At 44.7% G+C, this 16,643-nt stretch overlaps 1 protein-coding gene across 3 annotated transcripts in view; it reads left to right on the plus strand.

Annotated features, from left to right (window-relative positions):
• The window catches only part of grm1a (glutamate receptor, metabotropic 1a), a 57,496-nt gene that overhangs the window by 20,604 nt on the left and 20,249 nt on the right, over nucleotides 1–16,643 (plus strand). The window lies entirely within an intron of this gene.

Below are 16,643 nucleotides of genomic sequence, written 5' to 3' on the forward strand. Positions count from 1 at the left end.
AATTTTGCTATTTGATATGGAATTAGATGATTTATTTATTTGGCCTTACTGCTATTAGCCCATACAAACTCATTGAATAACAGATTCACTACATGGAACAACAGATCGTAATCCCCAAAAAATCTAAAGGAAGTTTGTTCTGAACTGTCTGTCCTATATCTGAGAGATAAAAGAAAGATCAGGAAACACTTGTTATTTGACATGTATTTAATCCCTTATTTTTGGCACTAAGCAGTCTCCATAAACTGTATACTGTGCTTTCATGCATTTTTTTCAACTGGTACCAGGGAACCTTCAGATGAGTATTGTGAGGCCTGTGGGCGTTCTAGAGTAACATGTATGTGTTCTAAGAGAGTCTCACCATTCCACATCGGGGTCATATTAGTGTGTAGGCCAAACTGTTTGGACGCTACAGGAAAAAGTTGGCAGATCAGCTGTACCGACTTCAGACGAGTTCGAAGACGCTTGAGAGGGTCGAAGAGTAAAATGGAGAACACCATCGTATTCATAAGAATCTCGTCATTCCATGCAGATGATTTTGTGAGAAGACGGATTTTCGGGATGTCTCATGGTCTGACAAACACCACTCTAGCTCTGTCACCTTTCACCGGTTGTGGTGGATTGAGACGCACCCATTGCAGATATCTCTAGTTTAAACAGACAGATTTTTACAGGGATATTTATTTTAATGCTAATTGTATTTCTTTAGATCATGTCAAATGAATTATCCATCATAATGAAGCTCCAGTGTTTTCCCTCTCTCCTCTCTTACATTCCTTTTCTGATCTCGAATCCTTCCCCATCTCCCTCCATATCTTCTTCCATCCTTCCCGATTCCTTCCTCTCTCCACACCACACGAGAGGATTTGTTTTTGTTGCTGGTGGGTAGGCCTCCATGGGCGAGAGAAAGAACTGGTGGCTTAGCTCTACATGCTTCTGGGTCAGAGAGAGAGAGAGAGAGAGAGAGTGAGAGGACAGTGAAAGAGGGAGATGAAGAAAGACTGACGGAGCAACGTTCTGGGCCAACACACATATGTGCGTGAGTGTGTGTGTGTCTAAAGCTTGGCTACAGTGTCATGGTTACACAGGCTTGGAGGTTGGCTGACAGATATTAGCTGATCAAAACACAGCCTGCTATTCCATGCTAATTTGTGTCGTTGCTTGCCAGTCGAGTGAGACGCTGTTGATGTGTATGTGAGAAAGAAAGACAGAGAGAGAGAGAGGAAGAGAGATGGCTAGAAATGGTATTAGACCATAGGGTTGAGGGAGTGTGAAAGACGGGCAAAGACACAGAGAGAGAAAGAGAGGGAACAAGGTTAGGCTCCTAGTTGAAATAGGGAGCAAGAAAGAGGTAGAGTGACTTGACTGAGATGCAGAGAGAAGGAGACGTGAAGGGAGGGATTATGAGGAATGGAGAGAGAGGATTTCTTCCTTTGACAGACAAAAATGCATAAAATCCAAGAGTGAGAGAGAGTGAGAGAGAAACAGACTGAGAGAAAGAAAGAGAATCAGACACGCAGATACAGACAGACGGGCAGGTTTAGAGTCTGAGAGCTCTTGTTTTAGAGCTCTGCTGTTGAACACTCGCCTGCTCTTCAGAGGAGGGCCAGGTGCACTCTCATATGGGAATACTTTATTCCTGCAGCCCCACGCCTGCTTTAACACCCTACAGTACTTACACCACTCACTCTCCTCTTGTGTTATATTCTATTCTCGGTCAGATGGCTTGTCTTTTGTCTCCATCTCCCAGTGAAGTTGCTGAAGGTAACTAGCGGGGGAAGGAATCAGACAGTTGCAGATTGATCATCTCCATGGTTTCGCTACATCTGTTGCTCTTACCATTGTGTCAATCTGTGGGTCCTGTCACAATCTGTGAATGACAATCAGGTCCATTTGTAGAGATCTTCAGGGACTCTAGTGCCTTGGTCTGTAGTTTGAATCAAGATATTTTTCATGACTTCAGTCATTGTTCCATATCAGCATACAATAGATAGATGTGTTCAGAAAGAGAATGTAATTCATAAGGAATTTCATCATGCATCAAGGCACAGCTAAGCAACAGTGGAATGTACTGTAGTTAGTTCAATGTGGTTAGGTTGCATCATTGTGTCTGAGAGCATTTTGCTATATGTTTAATATCTCTGACTCTCTCTCGTTTGACTATGATAAAACGATGCAGTACTAGATCATAATGAAACAGACATTTTTCATTGATGATATCCAACAGCCCAGAAAAGTATTCTTTCCCTATTTATTTTTGAATTAACATTAAAACATTACTCAGGATCATTTTAGATAACTCAAATATTTACTTTCTTTAAGCAAAGTTTAATGGACCTTCGTTCACATGGAGCACTTTTTATAAAAATGTTTCACCCATGGATTTGCCTTTCAAAGTGAATCATCCAAGCAGGTATTTGAATGTCTGGTTCCCTACCTTAGATTGTCTGGGTTGGCATGTGCCTAGCAATGGCATGAAAAGTAGGTTCCTTCAAATGAAAGACACCAAAACAACTCTCCATCTCTAGCTTGCAAAACACAAACCTCAAAAACAATGTTTAAGGTTACATTTAAGCATTAACTGTAATGGGTGCGTGTTGGTGGCAGGGAAGTCGGGCGCAGGGGAACGAACTTGGTCTAAATGGAGTCGTTTAATAAGTGCTCACAAAAACCAAAATATACAAAATAATCAAAGTGGGTACAAAACCCGTTGCACACCAACACACAACTTGCACATAACATACAATCAAACAATCTCCGACAAGGACATGAGGGGAAACAGAGGGTTAAATACACAACATGTAATTGATGGGATTGGAACCAGGTGTGAAGGAAGACAAGACAAAACCAATGGAAAATTAAAAATGGATCAGCGATGACTAGAAGGTCGGTAACGTCGACCACCGAACATCGCCCGAACAAGGAGAGGGACCGGCTTCGGCGGAAGTCGTGACATTAACTCAGAAATCTTAAGGTTAGGCATTAACCCAGAATGGTTAAGGTCAGGCTTACGATTTGGGATAGGCTTAAAACAAAAATCTAAAAAATAACTTTCTATCGCTGAATTCATATTTTCAACCTTTGGAATCCGCCATCCCCGTCCACAACGCCTTAGCAAAACCGAAACCTACTTGAAGGTAACAGTGCTCACTGTTGGCCCTAGTGGCCAGTTGCCACATCATCTCCTGATGTCCTCAAACACTTGATTGATGTGAAATACTGACTTGTATCACGAGTGACCTGGCTGGATTTGGCATTAGATTTAATGTATGTGATGTGACGTCTTGGTGATGTGAATCCACTTCAATCAGTATCGATGAAGGGAAGGAGACAGGTTAAAGAATGATTTTTAAGCCATGAGAAAATTGAGACATTGATTGTGTATGTATGCCATTTAGAGGGTGAATGGGCAAGACAAAAGATTTAAGTGCCGTTGAGCAGGGTATGGTAGGTAGTAGGTGCCAGGCGCACCGGTTTGAGTGTTTCAAGAACTGCAACACTGCTGGGTTTTTCACTCTCAACAGTTTCTCATGTGTATCAAAAAGAACGGAGAACCAGGGCACTCTTCATATAATTAATTAAAATGCCTTTATTTGTATGGCATGTTCAATGGACAACTCCAACGCATTTCGGCTGCATGGCCTTCATTAGGGAGTACAAAGATGCGCTAATACAATGTTCTCTTTTGAACAGCGTTTTCCAATCAACCCTGATTTGAAGTGGTTACAGAATTCATTGGACAACACCAAGTAAACAATACTATATATTAGATATGTAATCAAAATGCAAATCAAGGCTAGAAGCATTAGAACCATTAGAAAAGACAAAGTAGTTCTAGCCTTGAATAGGACTGGGCAAAGTGGTGAGAGTAGGGGAGCCATACATTTTATAGTACACTAAATCACAGCAAACAACTGTGTACATCAAGAATGGTCCACCATCCAAAGGACATCCAGCCTACTCGACACAACTGGACACAATTCGAGTCAACATTGGCCAGCATCCGTGTGGAATGCTTTCGACACCCTGTAGAGTCCATGCCCCGACAAATTGAGGCTGTTCTGAGGGCAAAAGGGAGTGTGTTTCGTACACTCAATGTATATTCTCCCTCAGGATGTGGTTGGAGGTAACACTGAACAGATGTCCCATCACAAGGGGGCACTAACACCTCATGTCAGGACGGGACGTCCCGTAGAGGGAACCATAGATATAGGGAGAAGGTTTGAAGGGAGCAGTATCACACCGTGTGATGAGCTCTGAGCCCCGGCGTGAGCTACACACACTAGTCTACTCTACACAGCTTCCCAGCATAGTGGACTGAGCTGTGTAGAGAAGCACATCTGTGGCTCTAGAACCCTTGACAGCTGTCTCCTCTCACTCAAGTATAACTACCTTGTATGGAATTATGTGCCTGACCTGCTTACTGATTTTACTTCATTACCCAGGGGAAATTGCATTTGATGCATTAAAAGCAACAGGCACAGAACGTGTCATCAACATGTTGTTACAGCAATCACTGAAATGCAATAGGCTACAGTTCTGTTAACTCAACGGTGAATCACTCTTTTGATCAGGATTGACACGAAACTGCTAACAGATTACTTTCCCCAACCGCGTTGGCTGTTAGTTGCAACATATCTACCTTTAGTCACCACCACCAGTGCCTTTTCCATCCAATACCCAACCTCCCCCATTAGAAAGACTGTGTGTGGGGAGCATAGTCAGTCACATACACGCAATTAGCACCATTCCTTTAGCTCCCCATCTAATGCTGCCTGCCTCAATGCTGTTATTACTACTGCATTTGAATAAGCTGCTTTTCCATTCATATTCTCTCGGAACACATGAGAATACTGTATAGTACAGTATTTACACTGTAATTTGCCTCGCCTCTGTAATCACTGATAATAGTTAGGATTGAAAAAGGACCAAGATTGTTATACGGCTACATAAGGAATATGTGATCGGGAGACTGATTTTCTTCTGTTATTTTTACTCCTGTCCTTGCATCTATTTTCACCAGTGTTGCTTAGGTAGGCCTGGGACAGACGAGGACAGCCTTGGCTACCAGCATGGAGTGCATTATAGTGAAGTAGGTCAGTATAGTGAGACAGAGGGAGCCTGCCTGCCTGCCAGTGATTCCTGCCTTACAGATTATATTTCAACCATTTCCTCAGAAAAGGCTGTGAAGTGAAGGGTGCTGTTCTTTATAGGCGGCCCCCGTTTCAGCATTACAGAGATGATCTCTAAGTCTCTATTTCCCCATTTAGGATTATCCCCCGGTGTGTGTGGCATGATCTCTGCGCCTGACAGGACACACACCAGTGTGTGCCTGTGTATGATTCGAGAGGCCCAACTCTACTCCTCTCCTCCCACTGCCATGTTGCTACCCTTTTAACCCATTATACAAATCTAGGTTTAGATTACGTTTATTGGGGCATGTTGTGGGGGGTGTTGGCTAGTCAAGGGATGTCCCTTTCAGGTTATAGCTGTGATTCGTGTTTTGATGGAGAACGTACATTTTGCTCCCTTAGGTTAGCGTGTTGCTAACGTTACAATCCCCATGGAGATTTGGTTTTGTTTGATGAGAGGCTAGGAGACTTAGGTGAATGGCTCTGAGTCTTGTCCGTCAAACAATAGCCTCTCAGGAACATATCTCAACACAGAAAGTCCACAGTTTTAAGATAACAGCACAATTCTAGCACATATCGCATACTGTAGAATGCCACAGAGGAGGCAAAGATATGTCTACAGCTTTGTGTGTGATTACACACAATAGTAGTTCCACAAAGTCTTTCACAGTTGACTTATGAGTCTAAATTGCATCTCTTTTTGTTTCACTGAACAGTAGGCTTTACACACAGAATTTGAATATTCATAATGTGCCACAGACTTGAATTGATAAACAGAAAACATTGTCAAGGACATCTTTCTCCAGTTGATGCATTCGTTTTCTTTCTAGTATGAAGGACTAGTGAATGAAATTGAAATGATCAGAAAGGGCATGCTGGGTTGGCATCTGGATGTCATTGTGAGATCAGAACACGCTGAGGCTGAAACAATTTCCTTGATGGCCCCCTAGCTCACTTTTCCCTTGTTATAGTTCGCACACATGCAGTACGCATGAAAATGCATGCATACATGTGCATGCCCACATACACAATTGAACAATTGCATGCACACACACACACACACACACACACACACACACACACACACACACACACACCTCAAGGAAAACATGAAAACAGTCACTATGGTTCAGGAAAACACATTTCCTATGTAATACTTAAACATGGAGAATTGCCGGCTGGTAGCCAGCTAGCAGTAAATCTGTCTCTCCAAACACTGTACGCCATCGGTCCAAGGCAAACGGATCTGGGAGATGAATCTCTAAACTGGGGCGTGATGAATAAGTAAAGGCTGCTTGATCTGGATAGTGTTTTAATGGATCCCAGCTCGGCCAGGGTCGTTGAGCTGCCTCGGGAGAGTCCTGGCCTGCCTACCGTCATCTAGCTAACAAACTGCCACTTCTCTCATGCAAAATGAACTGGATCAGGAAGGAAGAGAAAGGGAAGAGAGAATGAAGAAGAAGGGAAGATGGGGGAGGTTGGGCAAAATAGAAAAACAGGGAAGAGAGAGAAGAGAGGGATAGGGTAGAGGTAGAGTTAGGGCTTGGCTCTATACATTTCAAACGTTATGGTGGTTTGAATATAATCGGGTCATTTGGCATTCTACTGGTCTTTAGACACCTACGTTTGTTTGGGTATTCTTATTAAGTGTCTGCTTGTGTCAAATGAGCCAGAACAAGGGAACGCATAATGAATCTCTTTCTTTTCTACTTTTTAAGAAACTATTTTTACAATCCATTCTCTCTCTCAGGAGAGAGTACATGTGATTAAGGCTCTTCCCCGCCAATTAATTCATGGCTTCATAAATATACAAATGCGTTAGCTATCAAACTGGAACTAGATCATCTGAAATAGTCTGGGGGATTTGTTTGTTTGTTCTCTCTCCTGGCACTCAGACCACTCAACTGAAAGATCTGCTGTGTTTTAGCTATTAATTATCTAACTGTTGGCTTGGAAGCTCTTCCACAATGTTGTCTCACAACACTAAGCATCCGTCAATCATCTGGCCAATGTTCTCTCTCACACACACACAGAGATATCTCTAATTGACCACTTGATGGATGTGGTAATTTGGCCTTAAGTATATTTCTCTAGGAAAACAGTTGAATTTGATAGCAATTTACTGGAATAACAGGGAAGGATTATGCTAGAAATGATGCTGCCTCCAGTAATTAAACTAGCCTAGCTGTGGTGTGGTGGGAGTAATATTAATCCCATATGGAAACGATATAGAAGAAACAAGCACTATTCTTATGTGTTCTACCTGGAACTTCTAAGTAATACATATGGCAGCAAATACACATAACAGATTAATACAAAAATAATAATGAAAATATAATTACAATATTGTATGGCAGAGGAAGATCATTTTTTACAAGCTAATAAGTAATCGAATATCTGATAAGATCATTTATGTTTTTCTGTATGTTAGTGGTGTATTTGTGTGTGTTTTTACAACGACCTTTACAGAGAACATACACTTTTATTAGAATTTTAATTGATGACTCATATAAGTAATATATGTTGTCTCAAATATGTCACACCATATCTAAACTCAGCAAAAGAACAAACGTCCCTTTTTCAGGACCCTGTCTTTCAAAGATAATTCGTAAAAATCCAAATAACTTCACATATCTTCATTGTAAAGGATTTAAGCACTGTTTCCCATGCTTTTTCAATGACCCATAAACAATTAATGAACATACACCTGTGGAATGGTTGTTAAGACACTAACAGCTTACAGACGGTAGGCAATTAAGGTCACAGTTATGAAAACTTAGGACACTAAAGAGGCTTTTCTACTGACTCTGAAAAACACCAAAAGAAAAATGCCCAGGGTCCCTGCTCATCTGCGTGAATGTCCCTTAGGCATGCTGCAAGGAGGCATGAGGACTGTAGATGTGGCCAGGGCAATAAATTGCAGACGCCTAAGACAGCGCTTCAGGGAGACAGGACGGACAGCTGATCATCCTCGCAGTGATAGACCACGTGTAACAACACCTGCACAGGATCGGTACATCCGAACATCACCCCTGCGGGACAGGTACAGGATGGCAACAACAACTGCCCGAGTTACACCAGGAACGCACAATCCCTCCATCAGTGCTCAGACTGTCCGCAATAGGCTGAGAGAGGCTGGACTGAGGGCTTGTAAGCCTGTTGTAAAGCAGGTCCTCACCAGACACCACACAACGTCGCCTATGGGCACAAATCCACCGTCGCTGGACCAGACAGGACTGGAAAAAAGTGGAGGGTCCGTCATGGTCTGGGGCGGTGTGTCACAGCATCATCGAACTGAGCTTGTTGTCATTGCAGGCAATCTCAGCGCTGTGCGTTACAGGGACGACATCCTCCTCCCTCATGTGGTACCCTTCCTGCAGGCTCATCCTGACATGACCCTCCAGCATGATAATGCCACCAGCCATACTGCTCGTTCTGTGCGGGATTTCCTGTCAGTGTTCTGCCATGGCCAGCAAAGAGAAATGTCCGGGAACTTGCAGGTGCCTTGATGGAAGAATGGGGTAACATGTGGGGCGGCAGGTAGCCTAGTGGTTAGAGCGTTGGACTAGTTACCGAAAGGTTGCAAGATCGAATCCCCGAGCTGACAAGGTAAAAATCTGTCGTTCTGCCTATGAACAAGGCAGTTAACCCACTGTTTCTTGGCTGTTATTGAAAATAATCATTTGTTCTCAACCAACTTGCCTAGTTAAATAAAGGTTAAAAAAACATCTCACACAAGAACTGCCAAATCTGGTGCAGTCCATGAGGAGGAGATGTAATGCAGCTGTTGGCCACACCAGATATTGACTTTTACTTTTGACCCCCCATTATTCCATTTATGTTAGTCACATGTTTGTGGAACTTGTTCAGTTTCTGTCTCAGTTGTTGAATCTTGTTTTGTTCATACACATATTTACACATGTTAAGTTTACTGAAAATAAACGCAGTTGATAGTGAGAGGAAGTTTACTTTTTTGCTTAGTTTATGTAGGAAAATTACCACAAACATGTATTCGATTGTGTTTGTCACATAAGTCATATAAGTTACCACAAATACCTCACTAACATATAAAGCAAAACACACAAAATCTTACCAGATACTTATTAGATTTTTGTACAAATCATCTTCTCCTGCCATACAAGATTCTTATGAAATGTTCATCATTCTTTTCCATATAAGATAGCAGTGGTATGTGTTTGATAGTATTAGTATAGCTGTGGTGGGTCTGTGTTTTCATGAATATTGGATAAAAATACCATTAACAGTATTCATGATACATGAACTCATGAAACTTAGCTAGGTATGAATTCAATCAAATTTGGCCTCCATTGGTTTGACTGTTTTGATGAGATATTTAAACTAAGTAGATATAGCACAGCAGGATCCAGCGACGGCATGAAGAGAGAGGGAGAGTGTGTCATTTTTTTCTTTATCGCAAACTCCGATGTGAAAACAGCGATGCATGTCTACCTTGGCAACAACTCATAAATTATTCATTGAGATGTTAAATAAATGCTCCACACACACACACACACACACACAAACCCAATCTCTCTCTCTCTCTCTCTCTCTCTCTCTCTGCCATAACCTGCTGTTGCAGTTCTCCACGTCTGTGGGGACAAATATTGGGGGTCCGTATATAACACTGTATCAAATTTAGAACATCAAATGCAGTCAGCTACCTTGGGTCAGGGAATGGACTAGACTAGTGATAGGGGGGGGGCACAGGGAACAATAATTATGTTGTTGTTGTGATTGTGAATATTTGATGGGTGGAAGAGTGACAGTGGTTTGGGATTTGAGCATAAATGCACATAGAGTGCACACACCCATACAGCCTCAGAGGCAAATGTGACTGTGACAAATCAGATGCATGTCTCTGGCCTAAACTCAATTAAGACAGAGGAAGTTATGATTCTGTTTGGCTAACCTTTCTAAAAAAAAAAAAAACTTTTAAAAAAACACCCAGAATTCAGAGGTTTGTCAGTGGAGGATTATTTAGTGGCATCACCTTAACTGAGCTCGAGAAAGCAGGGAACATTTTCCTGTGTCTTTGACAAGTGCTAAAAAAAAACACTTTAAAATGTTCAAGCAGTCCACAACATCACTCTTTATATGCTTCATATCCCTTGGATTTCACAGTTTCTCTCAGACCTCTTTTAAAATGGCAGAACATAACACACACCAACCTGGTCTCAGAGCATTTCGTATTATTCTGTACGTATTCCCGAAGGCTCCATTTAGTATGATACATTTCGTTTGGTATGGGTACATAAGAGAGATTGTTACTTCAGGCAAACGTCTACACTCTAAAAATGAGGAGTTCAACAACGGTTTTTCCAAGATCCTCAAAGTTCTTTGAAGAACCTTAAGGTTCTTGGCACTGAAAATTGCCCCCTAAAGGTACTTCCAAGAACCCCGTAGGAGGTGGGGTTCATCGAGGAACCTCCTTAGTTGGTGGGGGTTCTTGCAGGAACCTAACTGCCCAACTAAAACATTTGAAGGTAGCAGGTGCAGGAACTTAACTGAAAAATGTAAAGATCTCCTGAATTTAAAATAAGATTTGTCCCTTGCATGATCTAGATTGATATTGTTTTATGATGATACCATCTATATTTTCATATTTGTGCAAATATTTCTAAAATAGAAAATGGACACAGTTCAAAGGATATCAATCAACAAATAGGTAAGAATATGGAGGCTATCAGAATATGTTGAAGGCTAGATGTATTGGGTGCAGATGACTGATCTGGTCACTTTTGTGTCTGGGTCTGCAGGTTTACACACAAGGAGGCATATGAAGGTATGTCAATTGGTATTGGTATGTTATGCTGACCAGATTTACCATCCTCCTCCCTTACCTCTTCAATGAATATCCCATAGGCCGTCATTGAAAAAAATATAAAAAAATAAAAATAATAATTTTACCTTTTATTTAACTAGGCAAGTCAGTTAAGAACAAATTCTTATTTTCAATGACGGCCTAGGAACAGTGGGTTAACTGCCTGTTCAGGGACAGAACGACAGATTTGTACCTTGTCAGCTGGGGATTTGAACTTGCGACCTTCCGGTTACTAGTCCAACGCTCTAACCACTGACTTGCCTAGTTAAATAAAGGTTAAAAAAAATATAAAAAAATATTATTAATAATAATAAAAATAATAATAGGGGAGTGGGGGTAGTTAAAATATTTACCTCAAAATAACTTAATGTGAAGTTTCAATGTGAAGGACCACTAAAGATGTAACGCTCAATGAGTGAATAGGTGTGGAGTCAGGTGCAGAGAGCAAAGGATGCGGGAAAAACACGCTTTAATGTCCAGAAATAATCACAGGAACAAAAATAGTATACCAAACCAGGTATAACTACAGAACAAAAATACCCTATCGTGAAAAATAAAAGGACAGCGAGAAACCCAAATGAAAACACTAACCACTCTAACACATACAGATGAACAAGCCTGCACAAACAGAAGCGGGCTGAACGAACTTAAATAACCCCACCCTAACAACCAAACAAGGAACAGGTGAAACCAATTAGACAAAAACAAACGAACACAGAACAAAGGATCGGTGGCAGCTAGTAGACCGGCGACGACGACCGCCGAGCGCCACCCGAACAAGAAGGGGAGTCACCTTCGGTAATATTCGTGACAAAAGAATACTCCAGGAACCTTTTCTTTTTAGAGTGTACCAACCCAAAGTTTGCAAGTTCGAATCTCATCATGGACAACTTTAGAATTTAAACAACTTACTACTTTTTTGCTACTTTGCAACTACTTTGTGTTACGGTTTTCTAGGTGTGAAGGATAGTCGGACCAAACTGCAGCGTGTAGATTGCGATCCATGTTTAATGAACAATGTACAACACGAATAAACACAAACACTACAAAACAAAGAACGTAACGAAAACCGAAACAGCCTATACTTGTGTAAATAAATAAAGAGATAGGAACAACGACACTAAGGACAATCAACCACGACAAAATCAAAGAATATGGCTGCCTAAATATGGTTCCCAATCAGAGACAACGATAAACACCTGCCTCTGATTGAGAACCACTCCAGACAGCCATAGACTTTGCTAGATAACCCCACTAGCTACAATCCCAATACATATACACCAAAACCCCAAGACAAAACACACCACAATACAAAAACCCCATGCCACACCCTGGCCTGACCCAATACATGAAGATAAACACAAAATACTTAGACCAGGGCGTGACAGAACCCCCCCCTAAGGTGCGGACTCCCGAACGCACCTCAAAACAATAGGGAGGGTCCGGGTGGGCGTCTGTCCATGGTGGCGGCTCCGGCGCGGGACGTGGAACCCACTCAGTCAATGTCTTAGTCCCCTCTCCTCGCGTCCCTGGATAGTCCACCCTCGCCGCCGACCATGGCCTAGTAGTCCTCACCCAGAACCCCACTGGACTGAGGAGCAGATCGGGACTGAAGGACAGCTCGGGAGTGAGAGAAAGCTCGGGAGTGAGAGAAAGCTCGGGAGTGAGAGAAAGCTCGGGAGTGAGAGAAAGCTCGGGAGTGAGAGGAAGCTCGGGAGTGAGAGGAAGCTCGGGAGTGAGAGGAAGCTCGGGAGTGAGAGGAAGCTCGGGAGTGAGAGAAAGCTCAGGCAGGTAGGTAGATCTACCAGATCCTGGCTGGCTGGTGGTTTCAGCAGATCCTGGCTGACTGGCAGATCCTGGCTGACTGGCAGATCCTGGCTGACTGGCAGATCGGGACTGGCAGATCTGGAAGAGTCTGGGACTGGCAGATCTGGAAGAGTCTGGGACTGGCAGATCTGGAAGAGTCTGGCAGATCTGGAAGAGTCTGGCTGACTGGCAGATCTGGAAGAGTCTGGCTGACTGGCAGATCTGGAAGAGTCTGGCTGACTGGCGGATCTGGAAGAGTCTGGCTGACTGGCGGATCTGGAAGAGTCTGGCTGACTGGCAGATCTGGAAGAGTCTGGCTGACTGGCAGATCCTGGTAGACTGAAAGATCTGGCTGCTCCACGCTGACTGGCGGCTCTGGCTGACGCTGACTGGCAGATCTGGCTGCTCCACGCTGACTGGCGGCTCTGGCTGCTCCATGCAGAGAGTCTGGCTGCTCCATGCAGACTGATCTGGAAGACTGTCTGGCTGCTCCATGCAGACTGGCGGCTCTGGAAGAGTCCATGGACTGACTGGCTGCTCCATGCAGACTGAAAGATCTGGCTGCTCCATGCAGACTGGCGTCTCTGGCTGCTCCATGCTGACTGGCGACTCTGGCTGCTCCATGCAGACTGACGACTCTGGCTGCTCCATGCAGACTGACTCTGGCTGTTCCATGCAGACTGACATGTCTGGCTGCTCCATGCAGACTGACGGCTCTGGCTGCTCCATGCAGACTGACGGCTCTGGCTGCTCCATGCAGACTGACGACTCTGGCTGTTCCATGCAGACTGACATGTCTGGCTGCTCCATGCAGACTGACGGCTATGGCTGCTCCATGCAGACTGACGACTCTGGCTGCTCCATGCAGACTGACGACTCTGGCTGTTCCATGCAGACTGACATGTCTGGCTGCTCCATGCAGACTGACATATCTGGCTGCTCCATGCAGACTGACGGCTCTGGCTGCTCCATGCAGACTGACGGCTCTGGCTGCTCCATGCAGACTGACGACTCTGGCTGCTCCATGCAGACTGACGACTCTGGCTGTTCCATGCAGACTGACATGTCTGGCTGCTCCATGCAGGCTGGCGGCTCTGGCTGCTCCATGCAGGCTGGCGGCTCTGGCTGCTCCATGCAGGCTGGCGGCTCTGGCTGCTCCATGCAGGCTGGCGGCTCTGGCTGCTCCACGCAGGCTGGCGGCTCTGGCTGCTCCATGCAGACTGGCGGCTCTGGCTGCTCCATGCAGACTGACAGCTCCTTGCAGACTGACAGCTCTGGCTGCTCCATGCAGACTGGCAGCTCTGGCTGCTCCATGCAAACTGACATCTCTGGCTGCTCCATGCAGACTGACAGCTCAGGCTGCTCCATGCAGACTGACAGCTCCTTGCAGACTGACAGCTCTGGCTGCTCCATGCAGACTGACAGCTCCATGCAGCCTGGAATCTCTGGCTGCTCCATGCAGGCTGGCAGCTCTGGCTGCTCCATGCAGGCTGGCAGCTCTGGCTGCTCCATGCAGGCTGGCAGCTCTGGCTGCTCTGTGCAGGCTGGCAGCTCTGGCTGCTCCGCAGACAGCTGGCTGCTCCATGCAGGCTGGCAGCTCTGGCTGCGCTGAACAGGCAGGAGACTCCAGCAGCGCTGTAGAGGAGGAAGGCTCTGACAGCGCTGAACAGGCGGGAGACTCCGGCAGCGCAGGAGAGGAGAAAGGCTCCGACAGCGCTGGAGAGGCGGGAGACTCCGACAGCGCAGGAGAGGCGAGGCGCACTGTAGGCCTGATGCGTGGTGCTGGTACTGGTGGTACTGGACCGAGGACACGCACAGGAAGCCTGGTGCGGGGAGCTGCTACCGGAGGGCTGGGGTGTGGAGGTGGTACTGGATAGACCAGACCGTGCAGGCGCACTGGAGCTCTTGAGCACCGAGCCTGCCCAACCTTACCTGGTTCGATGCCCACTCTAGCCCGGCCGATACGAGGAGCTGGAATATACCGCACCGGGCTATGCACCCGCACTGGGGACACCGTGCGCACCACTGCATAACACGGTGCCTGCCCGGTCTCTCTAGCCCCCCGGTAAGCACAGGGAGTTTGCGCAGGTCTCCTACCTGGCGTAGCCCTACTCCCTGTGAGCCCCCCCCCAAGAAATTTTTGGGGCTGACTCTCGGGCTTCCTTGCCAACCGTGTTCCCTCATATCGCCGGCTCCTCTCTCCGGCTGCCTCTGCTCTCCTCGCTGCCTCCACCTGTTCCCATGGAAGGCGATCCCTTCCGGCCAGGATCTCCTCCCATGTATAGCAACCCTTGCCATCCAATATATTGTCCCATGTCCAATCCTCATTGCGCCGCTGTTGCTGCCTTTGTTGCTTCTCCTGTGGCTCCTGCCTGTTGACACGCCGCTTGATCCCGTTGCGGTGGGTGATTCTGTTACGGTTTTCTAGGTGTGAAGGATAGTCGGACCAAACTGCAGCGTGTAGATTGCGATCCATGTTTAATGAACAACGTACAACACGAATAAACACAAACACTACAAAACAAAGAACGTAACGAAAACCGAAACAGCCTATACTTGTGTAAATAAATAAAGAGATAGGAACAACGACACTAAGGACAATCAACCACGACAAACTCAAAGAATATGGCTGCCTAAATATGGTTCCCAATCAGAGACAACGATAAACACCTGCCTCTGATTGAGAACCACTCCAGACAGCCATAGACTTTGCTAGATAACCCCACTAGCTACAATCCCAATACATATACACCAAAACCCCAAGACAAAACACACCACAATACAAAAACCCCATGCCACACCCTGGCCTGACCCAATACATGAAGATAAACACAAAATACTTAGACCCGGGCGTGACACTTTGCATGTTAACTAACCCTTCCCCTAACCCTTTAACCTAACTCCTAAACTTAACACTAACCTTAACCCTAACCTGGCTAATGTTAGCCAGTTAGCTAATGTTAGCCACCTAGCTAGAATTTGTAACATATCATATGTTTTGCAAGTTCGTAACATATTGTACGTTTTACAAAATCATAACATATTGTACGTTTTGCAATTTTCGAACATATTTTACATTTGCTAATTCCTAACATATAATACGAATTGGAATTTGTAGCATTTCAAACGAATTGTAATTTGTAACATATCATACAAATTCTATTTTGTAACATGTCATACAAATTGTAATTTGTAACATATCATATGAAACTTGCGATGGAAATCCACAACTTAAAACATACCATACGAAATTTAATTGATACTAAATGGAGTGTCTCGGATTTACTTACATAATAATATGAAATGCTCTGAGACCAGGTTGCACACACACACACACCCTCACATATTCTCTTGCCCATCAGAATATCCCTTCTGCGTGTGGTAATTGGCTACTGGCTCACTTACTCTCTAATTGGAGGGTAGCTGTCAACTGTACAGATATTCAAGGCTGCTGCATCCAGAGAAGCACAGCTTAGAAGCTCTGTATATCAACTCGTTTATTTTCTTTGTCTCTGTCTCTAGTCTTTCTTGTTCATCCCTCTAAGGGTCTCCAGGCTTCAAATGCATGTCTAAATGAGCTTAGTTTAATGGGGATTCTGACACAGAGGGGAAGGAAAACCAACAAGGCGATTGGTGGACTGTAAGTAGAGTTGAAAATGAAGACGGAGGTATAGGAGGACGGGCTCATTGTAGTGGCTGGAATGGAATAAACGAGACCTTCCTCCTATAGCTCCTCCCACTAGCATCCACGGATCCACATAGAGATGGAGATAGTAGTGGAGAGAGACCTTGGGAACATTCAGTCGTCACAGAGCTCACGCTAAGGGGCTAAAGATCCCTATAGATTCCATAGAAACTATGGT

The sequence above is a fragment of the Oncorhynchus tshawytscha genome, linkage group LG05 (genome assembly GCF_018296145.1).
Source record: "Oncorhynchus tshawytscha isolate Ot180627B linkage group LG05, Otsh_v2.0, whole genome shotgun sequence".
NCBI classification, from domain to species: domain Eukaryota; kingdom Metazoa; phylum Chordata; class Actinopteri; order Salmoniformes; family Salmonidae; genus Oncorhynchus; species Oncorhynchus tshawytscha.